Consider the following 16,150-nt stretch of genomic DNA (forward strand, 5'->3'; position numbering starts at 1 on the left):
CAGGCCTCTCACTGTTGTGGCCTCTCCCGTTGCGGAGCACAGGCTCTGGACACGCAGGCTCAGCGGCCATGGCCTCACAGGCCCAGCCGCTCCGCACCATGTGGTATCTTCCCGGACCGGGGAACGAACCCATGTCCCCTGCATTGGCAGGCGGACTCTCAACCACTGCGCCACCAGGGAAACCCTCTCTTAGGCTTTTAATATTTTCGTGTTGAAACAATAAAAAGAGACTTCTTTTTTCTTCCTTTTTGAAAGATCTTAAATAACTCATATAATTTGACCACAGAAGAAATTGAGAGACTTGGAACAAAATCACCTCCTCCCAAATCTAAATCTGATTGGGGAGGTGGAGCTCCCAGGGGTGGGCAGGGAAGAGGTGGAACCTAGTAGGCAGACTTTACAAAGAGAAAAAAAAATACTCATTATAATCTCAGTTGTGCAGCTACTGATGACTGTTAATCGTATTTCCTAAAAAGCAAACAAGGACAAATATCCAAGTGCTAGAACTTTGGTATGGACTTGATCTTGGGTTGACTTCCAAAACAGTTTCATATTCCTTAACAAAATAAAAGAATTGGAGGCATCAGAGACACCTGGTTATCAGGTACTTGGTTTAAACATTTTGGGGAATAAAGTACTTGGTGATGAGGAAATGACATGCATCTTTAAACTTGTTATGGAGAAAACAATGTAAAACCAATTACAGAAGACCCTCAACTTAAGAAGAGAGCTTGGAAAATGGAACTACAGTTGCCTTTTAAGGGATTGGTTTTCCAGATCAGTTAGTTGTGTGAGACTTTATGTTGTCATTTCTCTTTCTATACTGTAACCCATGTTTTAAATGAATTTGCTGAATGAAATAATGCCATTATTGTTCTTGATAAATATATTTTTTATTTTGCATATGATTTTTCTAATGAAACTTTAAACCTTTTTAAAAAATTGGAAGAGACTGAAAAGAAAAAATTTAGTAAATTCACAATCATTGATACTAGAAGGCACCATCGTCCATAATAGCCAACAAATGGAAAGAATCCAATGTTCGTGACAGTAAAATGAATAAGTAAATTGTGACATTTCATAAAAGGAGAAACAGTAAGAATGCGTGAATTACAGTACTTGAAAACATTCATGAATCTCAGAAACATACTACTCAGTGGAAAAAACCAGACACTGATTTCATGCTTCATTATATAAGATTAAAAAATAAGTAAAATTAATTTATGGGTTTAGAAGGAGAGTTGGTTTTCTTTGGGAGATGGTATAACTGGCCAGGGAAATGAGAGCATTCCTAGGGTGTTGGTAATATTCTGCTTCTTCATCTTGGTGCTGGCTCCATAGGTGTAGACACTGTGACTATACGTTGCGCTGTGCATGTATAATTTGTGAAGTTTTCTGTATTTTTTCATATATTAATAAAGTTTGTGAAATAATTCACAGGCATGAAAATATTCTGGACTACTAGATGAACAAAACCCTTGCAGTTTGGAGAAAAGATAAAACATTGGGATTCATAACTGGCAAAAGTTTAAAACCCTAGGAATGCTCAATGTTAGACTAAGGCAAAATGAATGTTGTCTCATATAAATTGTGACAAAACTAGTTCAAGTGTTCTTCACAGCAATTTTGAAACAGGATCAAAAGTCTTAAGAATGGTCACATTCCATAATCCTGTAATTTCTTTTCTAGGAAACTTCCAAACTCCTATCTGTTAAGTCAATTTTCTGCAGTGTAAATTTTACTTTCACTACATTTCTTTTTTTCAACTAACTACTTTTCCATGTGCATGCAATTAGTTTATTTTTATTGCACAGGTAAAGCTTCTATTTACATCTTTGTGAAGAACATTAAATCTGGGATTTTCTCTCATTTTCGAAACTCTTTCTCCTTGCATCTCGGTCAAGCTACTTCTAAGCAGCTTATTCAAAATAGGGTAGTTCGTTAAAATGATTCACAGAACAACAGAATAAGAATTTTCTTGAACTTCTTGAAGATCTAGAAACAAGAAGTATGAAGCTGTCAGGGATTCATATCTTTTTGACATTTTTTTCCTCTCTCTCTAGTCTTAGAACTTCATGGTCTCTCATCTCTGTTCTGCATGTGAAGGACACATTCTTCTCTCCCTCTGTTTCTGAAGACTGGCTTTGCTTCAGGATGGTGGCAGTCATATACTATGTCCAAGAGTAGCAGAGAACAAACTTGACTCCACATTGGAAGTATTCTTTTACCTCTAAACTTTGTGCTCTGTTGCCCGTGCTTAGTCATGCTGGCTCTGCACCTTTGTCTAAAAGAATGTTGCCTATAGCCTGAGTATACATAATAGCCCTTTCTCAAGGCTCTGCATCCCAGGCTTGACATTTAAACACAAAACATTTTTCATTCATATAGAGATAAAAAGATGCAGAACAGAAAATAACATTTGTCTTGTTGAAGGTTTATAAGAACATGGGACCAGACATATATGGACAGCTGCAAGAGCAAAGGATTATCACGTCCTCTCTGGGGTCGGGTGAGCACCAAGAAGTCTGCAATAACCAGCTGCCCTTCCTCCCCTTTTAGTATAAAAGAAGCCTGAATTCTAACTTGGGTAAGATGGTTCTTTGGGACACTAACTAGCATGCCAACTTCTCAGTCTGCTGGCTTTCTGAATAAAGTTGCTATTCCTTGTCCCAACACCTCCTCTCCATTTATTGGCTTGTTATGTTGAGCGGTATGAGCTTGGACTCTGCAACACAAATTTTCTCAGTTCAAACAACAAAAAAAGATAGCAGTTGTTGAATTCAAATTCAGGAAGAGAAGCTGAATGGCGTAAGTTAGGTCACTAGGCTTCCCTGAGCAGTCAAACTATGGTCCAAGCAAAATAGCCATGGAGTACAAACACAGCATATAGAAAGCTGTAACGTCCTAGAGAGGATGCGATGGACAGGGGAAAAAATCTATTATACCTATTATGGCTGAATTATCCTCAAAGGGTATGTGTAAGTCCTAAACTCCCTTACCTCAAATGTGACATTATTTGAAATAAGGTCATTGTAGATGTAATTAGGTTTTGTTTTTTCAAATACTGGAGTAGGAAGGGCATCTCATCCAATAATACTGATGTGCTCATGAGAAGAGGAAAGACACTAGGTTAAAGACAGTCATGTGATGACAGAGGCTAAGTTTGGCATGATGCTTCTATAAGCCAAAGGATACAAAAAAATGGCCGGCAAACACCAGAACCTAGAAGAGGCAAGGAAGGATTCTCTTCTACAGTTTTTAAAGAGAGTATGTCCCTACTGACATTTTGATTTTGGACTTCTAGATCCAGATTGTGAGGCAATAAATTCCTTTTGCTTTAAGCCATCTGTACGTCAGTATTTTGTTACAGCAGCCCTGGGGAACTAATACAATACCTCAACTCAATTAAATAATTGCTAGTCTAAACCACAGCCATCAGGGCAGGTTCTGGAGCAAAACCAAAGGAGTCAGTAAGGTAGCATACTGCTCAGTAGCTTTGATGCATGAGATAAATATCCAAACATATGTCAGCAAAACTGTAATAGTAATTGGATATTTAAGTCCATTCTCAACACTTCAGCATAGTACTGGAAAAGCCTAGCTAGGACAATAAAGCAAGAAAAGGCAAAAAAAGGTATATAGATGGGAAAATCATGTCATTTTCAAATGACGTGATAGTCTATGTAGAAAATTCAAAGGGATTAACAAATCTAGATGATTTTGAAATTAGAGATGATAATGTCTTTACTATAACATGTCTAAAATCTGGTAAGTTTGAAGAGTGGGACACCTGTTTCAGTCTTCACTCTGGTTTGGTAATACACATGTACAGACGTGCCTGTTCTAGACATTGACAGTAGCCTACCCACATTTATAGAACTTTTGAGGATCAGAAAAGAGTTAAATATATCTTGAATTTCTATGATATAAGGCCATTTGAAATGCATATGCTGTCATTTCTGCTGGCACATATGAAGAAGCCAAATACTGAGCCAACAGCTGATATTTCATAAATAGTAGGAGATGGAACAAAATATGTTTGAAAACCCAGCAAGATTTTTATTATCAGATTATCTCAGTCAGAACTAATTCCTAATATGTCTTTCAATTACTCTAATTGCTTTATATTTCTCTATAATAATGCAATAATTTTAAATTAAAATAAATTATCCTCAAATCTTACACTGCAAAAAAAAACACCTTATTTTTAAATTGTGCTTTTTAGAACATGGGTTGATTAGTGCCATTTCAGCAATTTGTACTGAGTGGGTAATGCTGCTCAAAGGTACACTGGAGTTTAAGTCAATACAAAAAAAAAAACAGATTATTCCTGATTTTCATGAATATGTTGCAGTCCCTATTTTTACCACCTAGTTTGAAAATCATGACCTTGTTTACTTTCCCCAAAGTAGTAACACATTGCTTTATCCCTGGAGTCTTTTACTCTGTAAAATTCTTAGCACATCTATTATTGTTTTTTTTCTGCCTAGAAGTTGGTGACATCTCAGTTTGCTTAGTTTTAGGTCAAGCACTGCAACCATAAAATCTTAAATCTTTTCTTTACCCTTAAAACTGCCCAGGTGTTTGAGACATCGCATACCAGTTCTCAGTCCAGCCTGCTGAGTTCTTACTCATCTTGGAGAGGAGATTAGTGAGTCTCCCCTGGATTCACTATAAAGTGTATCAAATCTATCATGGATGTAAATCAGTTGAGTAGTGACATTTGTAAGATTGTTGACATCACACATCTTTCAGAACGTTGATGGCATATTAATGAAAAAATCATAAACCAATTATAAGCAAAACAAATACAGCAATGTTAAAAAATACACCATGACCAAGGTGGGTTTATTTCAAGCATAAAGACTGTTTTAAACATTTATTAGTGTGGTTCACTCTTATTACTAGAATATAAGAGAAAGCCTGAATTATCTCATTACTGCAGAACAAGCATCCAATAAGATTCAGCAGCAATTCATAATAGAAACTACTAATAAACTCGGGAGATGAGGGAACTTCTTTAACCTGATAACAGAGACTACCAAAAGTACCACAAATATCAAATGCAATAGACATTTATAGTGAGGAACAGGACAAGGATGCCAGCTATCACTACTTTTACTCAACATTCTATAGGAAGACCTATGCTATACAATAAGGGAAAAAAGGGAGGTGAAAGGGACCTTGAGCTCTAAATTTGTCTATACTTCTGAAGGTAAAGCTCTATGAGAGCAAGCTAAGGAAAGAGAAGCAGAGGAGTCACACAAAATCGTAAAATGAAATCTTACTTGAATTACGGTTAACAGAAAAGGAGCTGCAGGATTAATTTGAATCACTACTATCATGATCAGAAAAAAACACAGCCCTTCAGTGCGAAAAAGGAACTAAGAACGCTGATTTTATCTTTACTTGTTTTAAGGTGAAAATATAAACAAACAAACATCTTGGGGAAGTTCACTGGCATCCTTAGAGTGGTTAAAAGAAATAAAAAGCTCCAAAGAATTTTGAGATGGAATGCATTACTATTGAATTATTTATTAAAAATTAGTTTGGGTTTGGAAAAACAATTAGTTTTACAGGTACCATCTGGACTTAGCAGATATTAAGCTTGGTTTATATGGGGGACATCGTAATAGAACTGAAATCGTGGAAACACTTTACAGAGTGTGTTGATAAGTGTTGCTTTGGTGATTCAGTAGAGGCATTGAATAAAAAATCAATATACAAAATTATGTTGCATTTCTTCACACAAGAAACAAATTAACAGAAAGAGAAGTTAAAAAAGAATCTCATTTACAATTGTATCAAAAAGAATTTAAAAAAGAATAAAATACCTAGGAATAAATTAAACCAAGGAGGTGAGCACCTATACATTGAAAACTGTAAGACATTGCTAAAAGAAATAAAAAATGACACAAATAAATAAAAAGATATTGCATGCTAATGGACTGAAAGAATTAATAGTTTCAAAAAGTCCATGCTACCAATACAATCTACCAATTCAATACAATTGAAAACTTTACTTACTTTTTTCAGAAATAGAATAACATTTCTAAAATTTGTATGAGGGCTTCCCTGGTGGTGCAGTGGTTGAGAATCTGCCTGCTGATTCAGGGGACACGGGTTCGAGCCCTGGTCTGGGAAGATCCCACATGCTGCGTAGCAACTGGGCCCATGAGCCACAGCTACTGAGCCTGCGCGTCTGTAGCCTGTGCTCTGCAACAAGAGAGGCTGCGACAGTGAGAGGCCCGCGCACCGCGATGAAGAGTGGCCCCCGCTCGCCGCAACTAGAGAAAGCCCTCGCACAGAATTGAAGACCCAACACAGCCAAAAGAATAAATAAATAAATTTATTTAAAAAAAAATTTGTATGAAACCACAATAGCCCGCAATTGCCAAAGCAATCTTGAGAAAAAAGAACAAAGCTGGAAGCATCACACTTCCGGTATTCAAACTATATTACAAATCTCTAATAATAAAAAATTATGGTATTGGTATAAAAACTGACACAATGATCAGTGGAACAGAATACAGAGGTCAGAGATAAACCCAGACATATATGGTCAATTAATTTATGACAAAGAAGCCAAGAATATACAATGGGGAAATGGCAGTCTATTCAATAAATGGTGATGGAAAATTGGTCAGAAGCTTCTATTTGACTTTCAATTTCCATTCAACTACAAAGTTCAGTCACATGACTGACATAGACCACTCTGTTGTAAAGGAGAATGGAATTGCCATGGGGATCTCTTGGATCAATCAGGATTATTCCATTATTGAGCTAGACACTTGCCAGAACACCACCAGAGATCTCTCAGCAGGAAAGAAAAGAAAGATTGCAATGAAGACAAGAACTGTTGGCTTTGACCTGCTGAATACTTTTAGCTAGCTTTGGTTAAAGTCTGCCCTGGACTCTCCTTTTGAGTCCAAATCACTCACCAAAAAAAAAAATTCAAGTATCTGGCTGGCTTTGCAACGCTCTCACAATATGGCCCCATCCAGCTCCTCCAGCCACATCTCCCAAGTTTCCCATCCTACTCCTGTCCCCGTCAAGCTCCAGGGATCCTCAACTTCTACCATTTCTGTGACCAGGCATCTCACACTTTCCATGCAAAGACAGATTGCATATACTACTTCATTTCTCTAGACTATGTTCTCCAGTTTTGCCTATCTAGAGAATCCCTGTTTTTCCTTTAAGACCCAGAACAAATTTATCTTCTTGTTGGAAATTCTCTGAAATTCCCCATAGGTCCTCCATAGGTCCTTGAACACAACTTCCAGCAGTTCTGTCATTGTTATTCCTTAGTTCATTTGCGCCATTACTCAGGGTGGTGGTGTCTGACAAATAGCAACTACTCCCAAAATGTTTCTGCAGTGAGCACATATAAAATGAAATATAAGCACCTTTAAAATATACCCAGGGCTTCCCTGGTGGCACAGTGGTTGGGAGTCTGCCTGCCGACGCAGGGGACGCGGGTTCGTGCCCCGGTCCGGGGGGGGGGGGGGGGGCCCCCGGTGCTGGGGGGGGGGGGGGGGGTCCCGCGTGCTGCGGGGTGGCTGGGCCTGTGGGTCGTGGCCGCTGGGTCTGCGCGTCCGGGGGCTGTGCTCCGCAGCGGGAGGGGCCGCAGCAGTGGGAGGCCCGCATACCGCAAAAAAAAAAAAAAAAAAAAAAATATATATATATATATACCCAAATGAACACTGTAACTGTAGACAAATGAAAGATGAATATACCTTGACAGGAAGTCACTTCTAACCGTGCAACTCTGTATTTTAAGCCAGCACCTACATTTTTTACTCTGATGGTGACATTTCACTGTGCCATTTGTATGTCTTTCTTCTTATAATTTTCATAATTTATCATACTCTGATTTATTTGGGGATCTCAGAAGTTCTGTGTTGAAGTCTGCAAATTTCTGGGAAAAGAACTGAGTGAGGAGACCATGGATGATGCTGTGAGACAGGCCACATTTCAGAACATGCCCAAAGAGCAAATTACAAAAATATTCTGAAAAGCCAGCTTGGGATAAAAAGAAGACAAGGCCATTTCCTTCCCAAAGGTGAAATTCAGCAGTGTATGGTTGTCTTGGGTTGTGGTACAAATGAACCAAAGTGCAAAGTGCTGGGTTTCTCGTCAGAGTTTCCAAAAACGGGAGCCCCCATGGTCCCCTTCCCTTCTCTAGACAGTTTATTTTCCAATATTTCTGCCTGGTGGTCTTCATGAGACTACATTATTTGCTTCCTGAAGGTATCTGATCAGTAACCTAAAATCACCTGGTCTACTGCCTGGCTCTTGAAAATCTACCAGTGCTTAGAGCCGTGCTGGAGGCAAAACTGTTGTTCATTTCCTGTTTACCTTGTTGCCTCACTGACATTGGCCACAGGATCTTTTGGCCATCACTGGCTGCTCTTACATCACCTCAATGGTGTGTCCTGAACCTCCGCCCGGGGAGAATTAACAGCAAAATTTGTACTTCTTTTCTTATTGGAAGGGACTATTACATGTTTTTCATTACACCAGAATCTCGTATCATAGAAATTTATAGTAACATCTCATTTACATGGTAATTGAGTGTTTAGAATAAATTCTTTGTGAGACTGATAAATATGAACGTTAAAATATTTTTATTATTTTATACAATCATTCTAAATTATATTCTATGATCTTCTAACTTAGTACATAGAAAATGTGTAATAATAGAATTATAGACATTGATATTGCAATTAATTATAGGGTAATATGCCTCTATGTCAAATAGCAATAAATGTTGACTTTGACTTCTCTAAGTTAGTATTTCTTTCCTTTCCTCTCAGGTTGTCTCTTTCCCTCTTCTTGAAAATATGAAGCACTGGTAACAATGCAGCCTACCTGATGAGGGCACATACTCTTTCCTGTTTGCCCCAGCACATTCTATTGTGTTCAAGATTCTAAGGCGATTGTCAACTGCTTTGCATGTTTTGGTTTTTGAAAAAAGAAAACTTTCTGTGTTTCTATGACTTTAACAAAACCTGAAAATTAGAGACTGAAATGGCTAAGAAGAAAAATATTGATAGTAGGAGCAAAATATCTTTGTGGAAGTGAAGCATATACCCATGGTTACTCTGCAGATACACAAACACTTCTCTCTTGGGGGTTACCTGGCTGAACATAATTTGCATTGGCTTTTCCACTCCTGCACTAGGTTTTTGTTTGTGTTTTCCATTTGTTCAGTGTTTCAGTTTATTTTAGTTGTTTATTCTCAATTCAGTGTGTTTCTAAAATCAGTGCTTATTTTCTGGCTTCTCCTATCAGCTTCTATTTGTCATGGCAACTTTGTATCTCTGTAAGTTTAGTTTAAGGCTGTCTCATACTTAAATAAGGAAATGATGGAGTGAATTCAAGTCTGCCATTATAAACTGTGTAAATGTGGGCTGCTTTTTATAACCTCTCTGACCACCCATGTCCTCATCAGTAGATATTAGCTCAAAGATATCTGGTCTTGTCCCTTGCTTGCCCTCATCAGTAAATGTTAGCTCAATGATATATGATCTTATGGAATTTTTAAAGGACTGTAAGATACAATAACCAATGTTAGCGTGGAAAATTTTGTGATCCTATTTTATTAATTTTCCTTTTTCCCAGGTGGCTGACAGCTGAGTAGGGAGGCTAATTAAATCTAACAATAGTATAATTCCAATGATAAGTTTGCCTTCTTGCCATAAGGTGGCAGAGCCATGGCTATGTGGAAGAGTAACTAGGAACTTAGTGGAAATAAAAATAAAATTGGGAAAATAATGTTTTATCCAACACTAAGCTATCATGTTCCTGTTCCCCCAAAGCTTCACTGAAGCCATCTTTTTGTTTTTCTTCTCATATTCAATTGGAGACTAGAAGATCACATGAATCTGGAGCAGAATCCAAATTTCACAAGCTTTTCCACAGGAAGATGAAGGATTTCCTTTAAGTTCACCTGGGATATAAATTAAGAATAGAATTCTAAGCTCAGCACAAAAAACCTCCTATATAGCACTTTCAGAAAAAATACATTTACTTACAGACTTTAATCTTTAACTGTCATTGGATCATTTCTGAAAAACCTCAGTGAATAATAAATATTAATATAGTGTATTTACATCTTTGGCATCTGTAGCCTGTTCATTTCCAGGGATTCCTCAGTTTCAGATTAAAAGTGGATTCCTCTTACTGTTTTGGCATATAATTATGGAATACTTTTACTTTACTTTTAGTAATTCCTGAGTTCTTGAGCAAAAGAGATCATAAAATCTGATGAATTCGTTATCCTGAAATAGAATTCATGTCAATTAAAAAAACACTGGTTGTGATCTTTTTCATATTTAAAATTTTAATTTTCATATAGTCAAATGAATCGATCTTTTATTTTATGGCCTTTAGCTTCTGAGATTTAATTAGAAGGATCGCTATTCAAATATTTTCATGTATTTACAAATCATATGTTTATTTACTCTGGATATTATTCTTATGTTGTAAGAAAACAATTTTTTGATATAGATAACAAACTGACCCAACATCACTTATTGAATGGTCCATCATTAACTTACTGATAAAAAGAGACATTATCATTTATAAATATTTATATGTACATAATTGACTCATGTATAATGACACGTTATTCTGCTGATATACTTTTCTTTCCAAGGAATTGACATTTTAATTTAAAATAAATTATTAAACTCTCATAAGGAATAATGTTGGAATTTTTTAAATACTGCTTTACACTTAAAAAGTAATTTAAAATCTGACATCATTACAAATGAGTCTTCCCAACCAGAAATATTGTATGCTCATAATTTATCTGTATTTTCTTTCATATCATTTGATAAAGAGCTTAGTTCTTATAAAAGCCTTGCTCATTTCTTAAGTTTATTCTTAAGCATGTATTTCTAGCTAGATAGTATTTCTAGCTATTGTGAATAGGATATTTTTTCAGTTACATTTCTAACTGCTTACTTCTGCACCTGGATTTTTGCCTGCTCCTCTGTAATCTGGGTTTCTGGTATTAAGTCTGGTTGAAGGAGAAGCAATGCATTTAGTCTGAGGCCAGCAGTGGAGTGGATGCCACCAGCTCCAACCATCAGATTCTGCACTCACTTGTATCACTCTGCTGATTCATGGCCAACGTAGGAAGGCTGGCTGCCTCACTTGCTTTCATTTCAATTGCTCATCACTCTGTTTATCTTTCTTAAGAAAAACAGTGATTTTCATAAGGTGCTGCTTTAAACTAGGATATAAAAGGCTCTGATTCTTACATAGAAAAGAATTTCTCATCCCTTGTGCCCCACCCCTGGTTCAACACCTCCCGTCTTTCTGAACTCCTTTGATTGAAGTGCTCGTAACTTCCACAAGTGTTGGCTTAGGAATGTTATAGGTCTGAAGAGAAACGTTCCTTTTCTCCTCCTTTCTCCTTTTTTACGTCTCAAACAGGGTTTGGATTAGCAATGGAAATGAAATCTTGTGCTTAAAAAAATAAACATTGTTTCTTAAATTCCATATATATGTGTTAGCATACGGTATTTGTCTTTCTCTTTCTGACTTACTTCACTCTGTATGACAGACTCTAGGTCCATCCACCTCATTACAAATAGCTCAATTTCGTTTCTTTTTATGGTTGAGTAATATTCCATTGTATATATGTGCCACATCTTCTTTATCCATTCATCTGTCGATGGACACTTAGGTTGCTTCCATCTCCTGGCTATTGTAAATAGAGCTGCAATGAACATTTTGGTACGTGACTCAAAGTGAGAGAGTGGCATGGACATATATACACTACCAACGTTAAATAGATAGCTAGTGGGAAGCAGCCGCATAGCACAGGGAGATCAATTCGGTGCTTTGTGACCACCTAGAGGGGTGTGATAGGGAGGGTGGGAGGGAGGGAGACGCAAGACAGAAGAGATATGGGAACATATGTATATGTATAACTGACTCACTTCGTTATAAAGCAGAAACTAACACACCATTGTAAAGCAATTATACCCCAATAAAGATGTAAAAATAAATAAATATTGGCACCTTCCGCATACCAGAATGGAGTTAGATTTTCACATGAATTATCTCCTTTATTATTAACAAAAAATGAATGAGGTAAGTGCCATATCCTAAATAAGAAAACAAGAGGTGTAGGGAGGTGAACTAAAATTCCCAAGGGCAAATATTTAGTAAGCATTAGCATTATGATGCAAAACCAGGTCTGACTGTAGAACTGGAAACTCTTTGATATTCTTGTCTTGCCTTTTAGCTCATTTTCAAGGATTAAGTTGTTTGGGGACTGAGTTGCTATTTTAATATAATTCAAGTCTACCTTTGGTTTATCCTCCTTCCACTGACTGCCCAGTAAGTATCTTTCATGAGTCCTTAAAAATGGGAGTATTTAGTTCTCCTTTTTGGAAGTGCTGATTTTAGTTCTTTATAATCTCCTGCTGCCCTAAAGTTTCAAATTCTGGCCCCAAAGCCCAGCATTGGCACATGCACCCTGAAAAGACAACTAAGGATGCTTCACCTACAAAGGGCTCTCCCTCTCTAGACTTTTAGTTTATCTAGTAATTATAGTTTCCAGAGATCTAAGGGATTTTTAAATTTAATTTTTGTACTTTACCTGTTTTTTACTGGTTTTCACCATGGGAGCATTGGCCTCTCATGACCTATTATATCCTTCTTATTCAGGAAAGAAAGTTGTTAACCCAATTTTAAAGGATGATTTGTATTAAAGTGTATTACCATAGCTACCCTCTTAGCTGCTGTAATTGACCCATTATGGTGACCACCCTCCAACTCTGAAGAGTTCGCTTGTCTATCTTTCAACTGTAGACTTAAATGCCAACTGACACTTTGGAGTTGGAATTTCACTCTTGCTATTTTTAAGCCTCAAATACATTTGCAGGAAATCATGGGTCTTAAGTGAGAGAGTGAGTCACAACCTATATAATTAAATTAGCTAGCCCAAGTGCATGACCCTAAATAGCACAAGTATTTTACCTAATTATTTCCAAAATGTGACACACTTTGTCATATAAACTCATTCATCTGAACATGTTCCTTAAGTGTCCTCCTGTTGTCCTGTTAACATAGAAAGCACTTTTATGTGTAATTTTATTGAACTATCATGTATTCCAAGAAGAGAGGTAAACTGATGAACCTAAATTCATCTGTGGAAGAACCAAGATTTCTGATATGTAACCCTGAACAATATTTTATTATATTCCAGTTGATTAACTGGTTTAGTTGTTTCACAATATATATATATGTAGATGCTCCTGTCAATATGAAAAACATATTTCTTACCATTTTTTACACAAATCATCTGAGACTTTACCTTCCCCAAATGACCTTCTGTTAGTGAGACAAAGTTCTCTTCCAAACTAAATACACATATACTGTAACAGCAGTTTTTTGAAATGTTAAGTGTATAGAAATGTCCGGGTGAGTGTGTGAAAAGACAGATTTCAAGGCTCCACCCCACAGAGATTCTAATTTCTCAGGTTTTGGGTGAGGTCCTGAAGACTGAGATTTGTGGGGGGGTCTTCAGCCACACTTTGTGACATTGATCTATGGCTTCTTTGTATTGATCAGAGGAGCTATCTGATGTGTGTGTGTGTGTGTATGTCTCCTAAACTTTCCGTGAAAACAGTTAACATAGTTTATTTTTAAAAAGTTCAGTCAGGAATCTATAAGCATGTTGTAAAACTAACTTTATTAGGTTATGACAAGGGCAGATTCATGTCTGGTGAAATCTGCTTTCTTGGCTGTCTTCTCTCTGTACTTCACATGACAGAAGAGGCAAGGGAGATTCCAAGGCCTTCTTTTATAAGGACTCTAATCCCATTCATCACTTCCCAAAGGCCCTAACACCTAACATCATCACCATGGGGGTTATAATTTAATATATAAATTTTGGGGGGACACAAACATTCAGTCCACAGCAGTAGACTTCTTTACTGTAATTTGGCTGTGTAGAGCAGGTGGAATAAGGTGCAAGTGGGAAAGGTGGGCTGGATTTGTAGACAAAGCCCTGTGAAGAAGTTCACTGTTAACTGACCAGTTTTGAATTTGTTTATTAATTTTCCTTTTTAAATATATTTTTCATATACAGGATTTTCATCTTCCGGGTGAGAAAACTGAGGATCAGAGGTTATGTGAATTTTTTTCAAGCTCCCACCGTTAGTAGAAGAACCTATTATTCTCATTTTCACCTCTGTTTCATCAGAACCACCTCATACATTTTCATACTGAGAAATGTGTTAAATTTTGTGGTGGACTAAAATATTCAGGATTAAATATTAAATCTTCAAATTTCCCCCCTTCTGTTCAAGCTCCCTCGGGCAGCCTCAAAGTGTGTTGATTCATTATGAATTGAGCACCAATGTCAGAAAGAGAGAAATCCCAACCTCCCAATGTAAAAAATTACGTGTACACAGAGACACTTCCTATCTCAAGTAGAATCCCACAAAACTAGTTGATAATAGCAAAAAAAAAAAAAAAAAAGACATTAAATACATACCTTTGAGAATGTGCCTAACCCTTTCCTTTTGTGACAGTTTTAAAGACGTTAGCATTAATCTTTACCTTTTAAAGCAAACACATTTGGTAACAGGTCCTAACTTCTTAAGGGCCTTTAGATAAATAGGCATGAATTCATCACATGCTATAAGGACAAAATTTTAATGTTAGAAGACACATCCAAATTAATATTAAGAAGTTTAAAAATATATATATTCAAAAGTTATAGGTGGTAAATGTTCTGGATCCATATTTTCAAAATAGTCAGAGTTCCACAAGAATCAATATATTAAAGATACAACCAAATAAAATGCTTAAAATAAAAAAAGATACCACCAAATTTGGAGTATACTTCATATTCATTTAATGATTATATCACATTAAATATGTTTACACTGCTATGGTCAAAGCCAATTACCTATTTTTTAACATCTTGGGCATGTGGTAGCAGCTCACATTCCAATAATTTTCAGGTTTCTTATTATTTATATTAAGTATCTGGTTGAGGCTGTCAATAATATGGCTTCATTTTACTTGTCCATTGAGCACCTTCATTTATGCAAAAACGTTTCCTTACCTGAAAGCTCTATGTGATGCCACCTCCAGGCCTTTCTACTTAATGTTCTTGGTGATGGACGCCAGGTAACCCTGAGTGCCTTTTTGAACTACCATGGAGTACAGGGAGGTGACTGAGGCACTTACCTTAGGTGAAGATTTAAAGAGGCACCAAAAACTCAGCAATCCAGATAAATACTATTTTAGTGCAATACTTAAAAATATAAAAATTAATGTAAAATTGATGGTAAACAAATATCCAAATTTTAAATAAGTACTGACTTTCTTTCTTGCCTCAGTGTGGTTCTGCACAGCACTATTACTTAATATTTTGATTTGATAATCCTTTACAATATTCTTGAATCTTCTGCAGCACAAAGACATTCCATTTCATACCCCCATAATGTCTACAACAAAAAAGACTGATAAGAACAAGCATCAGCAAAGATATAAGGAAATGGGAATCCGCACATATGGTGGGGATGTAAATGGACAGTCTCTTTAGAAAACAGTTTGGCATTTCTACTTCTAGATGTCTACCCAAAAGGAATGAAAATATATGTTCTCTCAAAGACTTGCCCATGAATGTTCATAGCAACATTAATCACTGTAGCGAAAAGTGGAAACAATTCAAATGTCTATCAACTAGTGGATAGACAAAATGTGGTGTATCCATACCTTGGTATACCCTTCAGGAATAAAAATGAACAAAATATTGATACATGCTACAGCATGAATGAACTTCAATGTCCAGAAAAAGACAAATCAATGGGTGCAGAAGTAGTTGAGTATGTGCCTGGTCTGGGGCATGAGAATGGGGATTAACTATCACAGGACATGTGGACTTTGGGGAGTTGATGGAATTGTACTAAAATTGAATTGTGCTGATGGTTGCACAACTCTGTAAATGACTAAGTATCATTGAATCTTACACACAAAAGGGATGAATTTTATGGTATATTAATTTCCCCCAAGAAACGGGGAGCTTCCTTCACTGTTGAAAGGAATATAAATTGGTGCAGCCACTATGGAAAACAGTATGGAGGTTCCTTAAAAAACTAAAAATAGAATTACC

The 16,150-nt window shown here is 36.7% G+C and overlaps 1 protein-coding gene and 1 long non-coding RNA gene across 2 annotated transcripts in view; both read right to left on the reverse strand.

Annotated features, from left to right (window-relative positions):
- Window positions 1-8,750: 8,750 nt before the first annotated feature.
- LOC114896147 lies at window positions 8,751-11,634 on the reverse strand. The gene is made up of 3 exons (XR_003793729.1): window positions 11,559-11,634; window positions 10,116-10,283; window positions 8,751-9,952 (listed from the first exon to the last, which is right to left on the reverse strand). It is a non-coding gene; the product is annotated as an uncharacterized LOC114896147 (long non-coding RNA).
- A 333-nt stretch (window positions 11,635-11,967) lies between these two features.
- The window catches only part of ZUP1 (zinc finger containing ubiquitin peptidase 1), a 53,407-nt gene continuing 49,224 nt past the window's right edge, over window positions 11,968-16,150 (reverse strand). Inside the window, exon 15 of the transcript XR_003793720.1 lies at window positions 11,968-15,497. The gene's annotated coding sequence lies outside the window, so the exon portion shown is untranslated. The remainder of the gene's footprint in view (window positions 15,498-16,150) is intronic.

Source organism: Monodon monoceros, unplaced genomic scaffold, assembly GCF_005190385.1.
Source record: "Monodon monoceros isolate NGI ecotype Baffin Bay Population unplaced genomic scaffold, NGI_Narwhal_1 Super_Scaffold_15, whole genome shotgun sequence".
NCBI lineage: Eukaryota > Metazoa > Chordata > Mammalia > Artiodactyla > Monodontidae > Monodon > Monodon monoceros.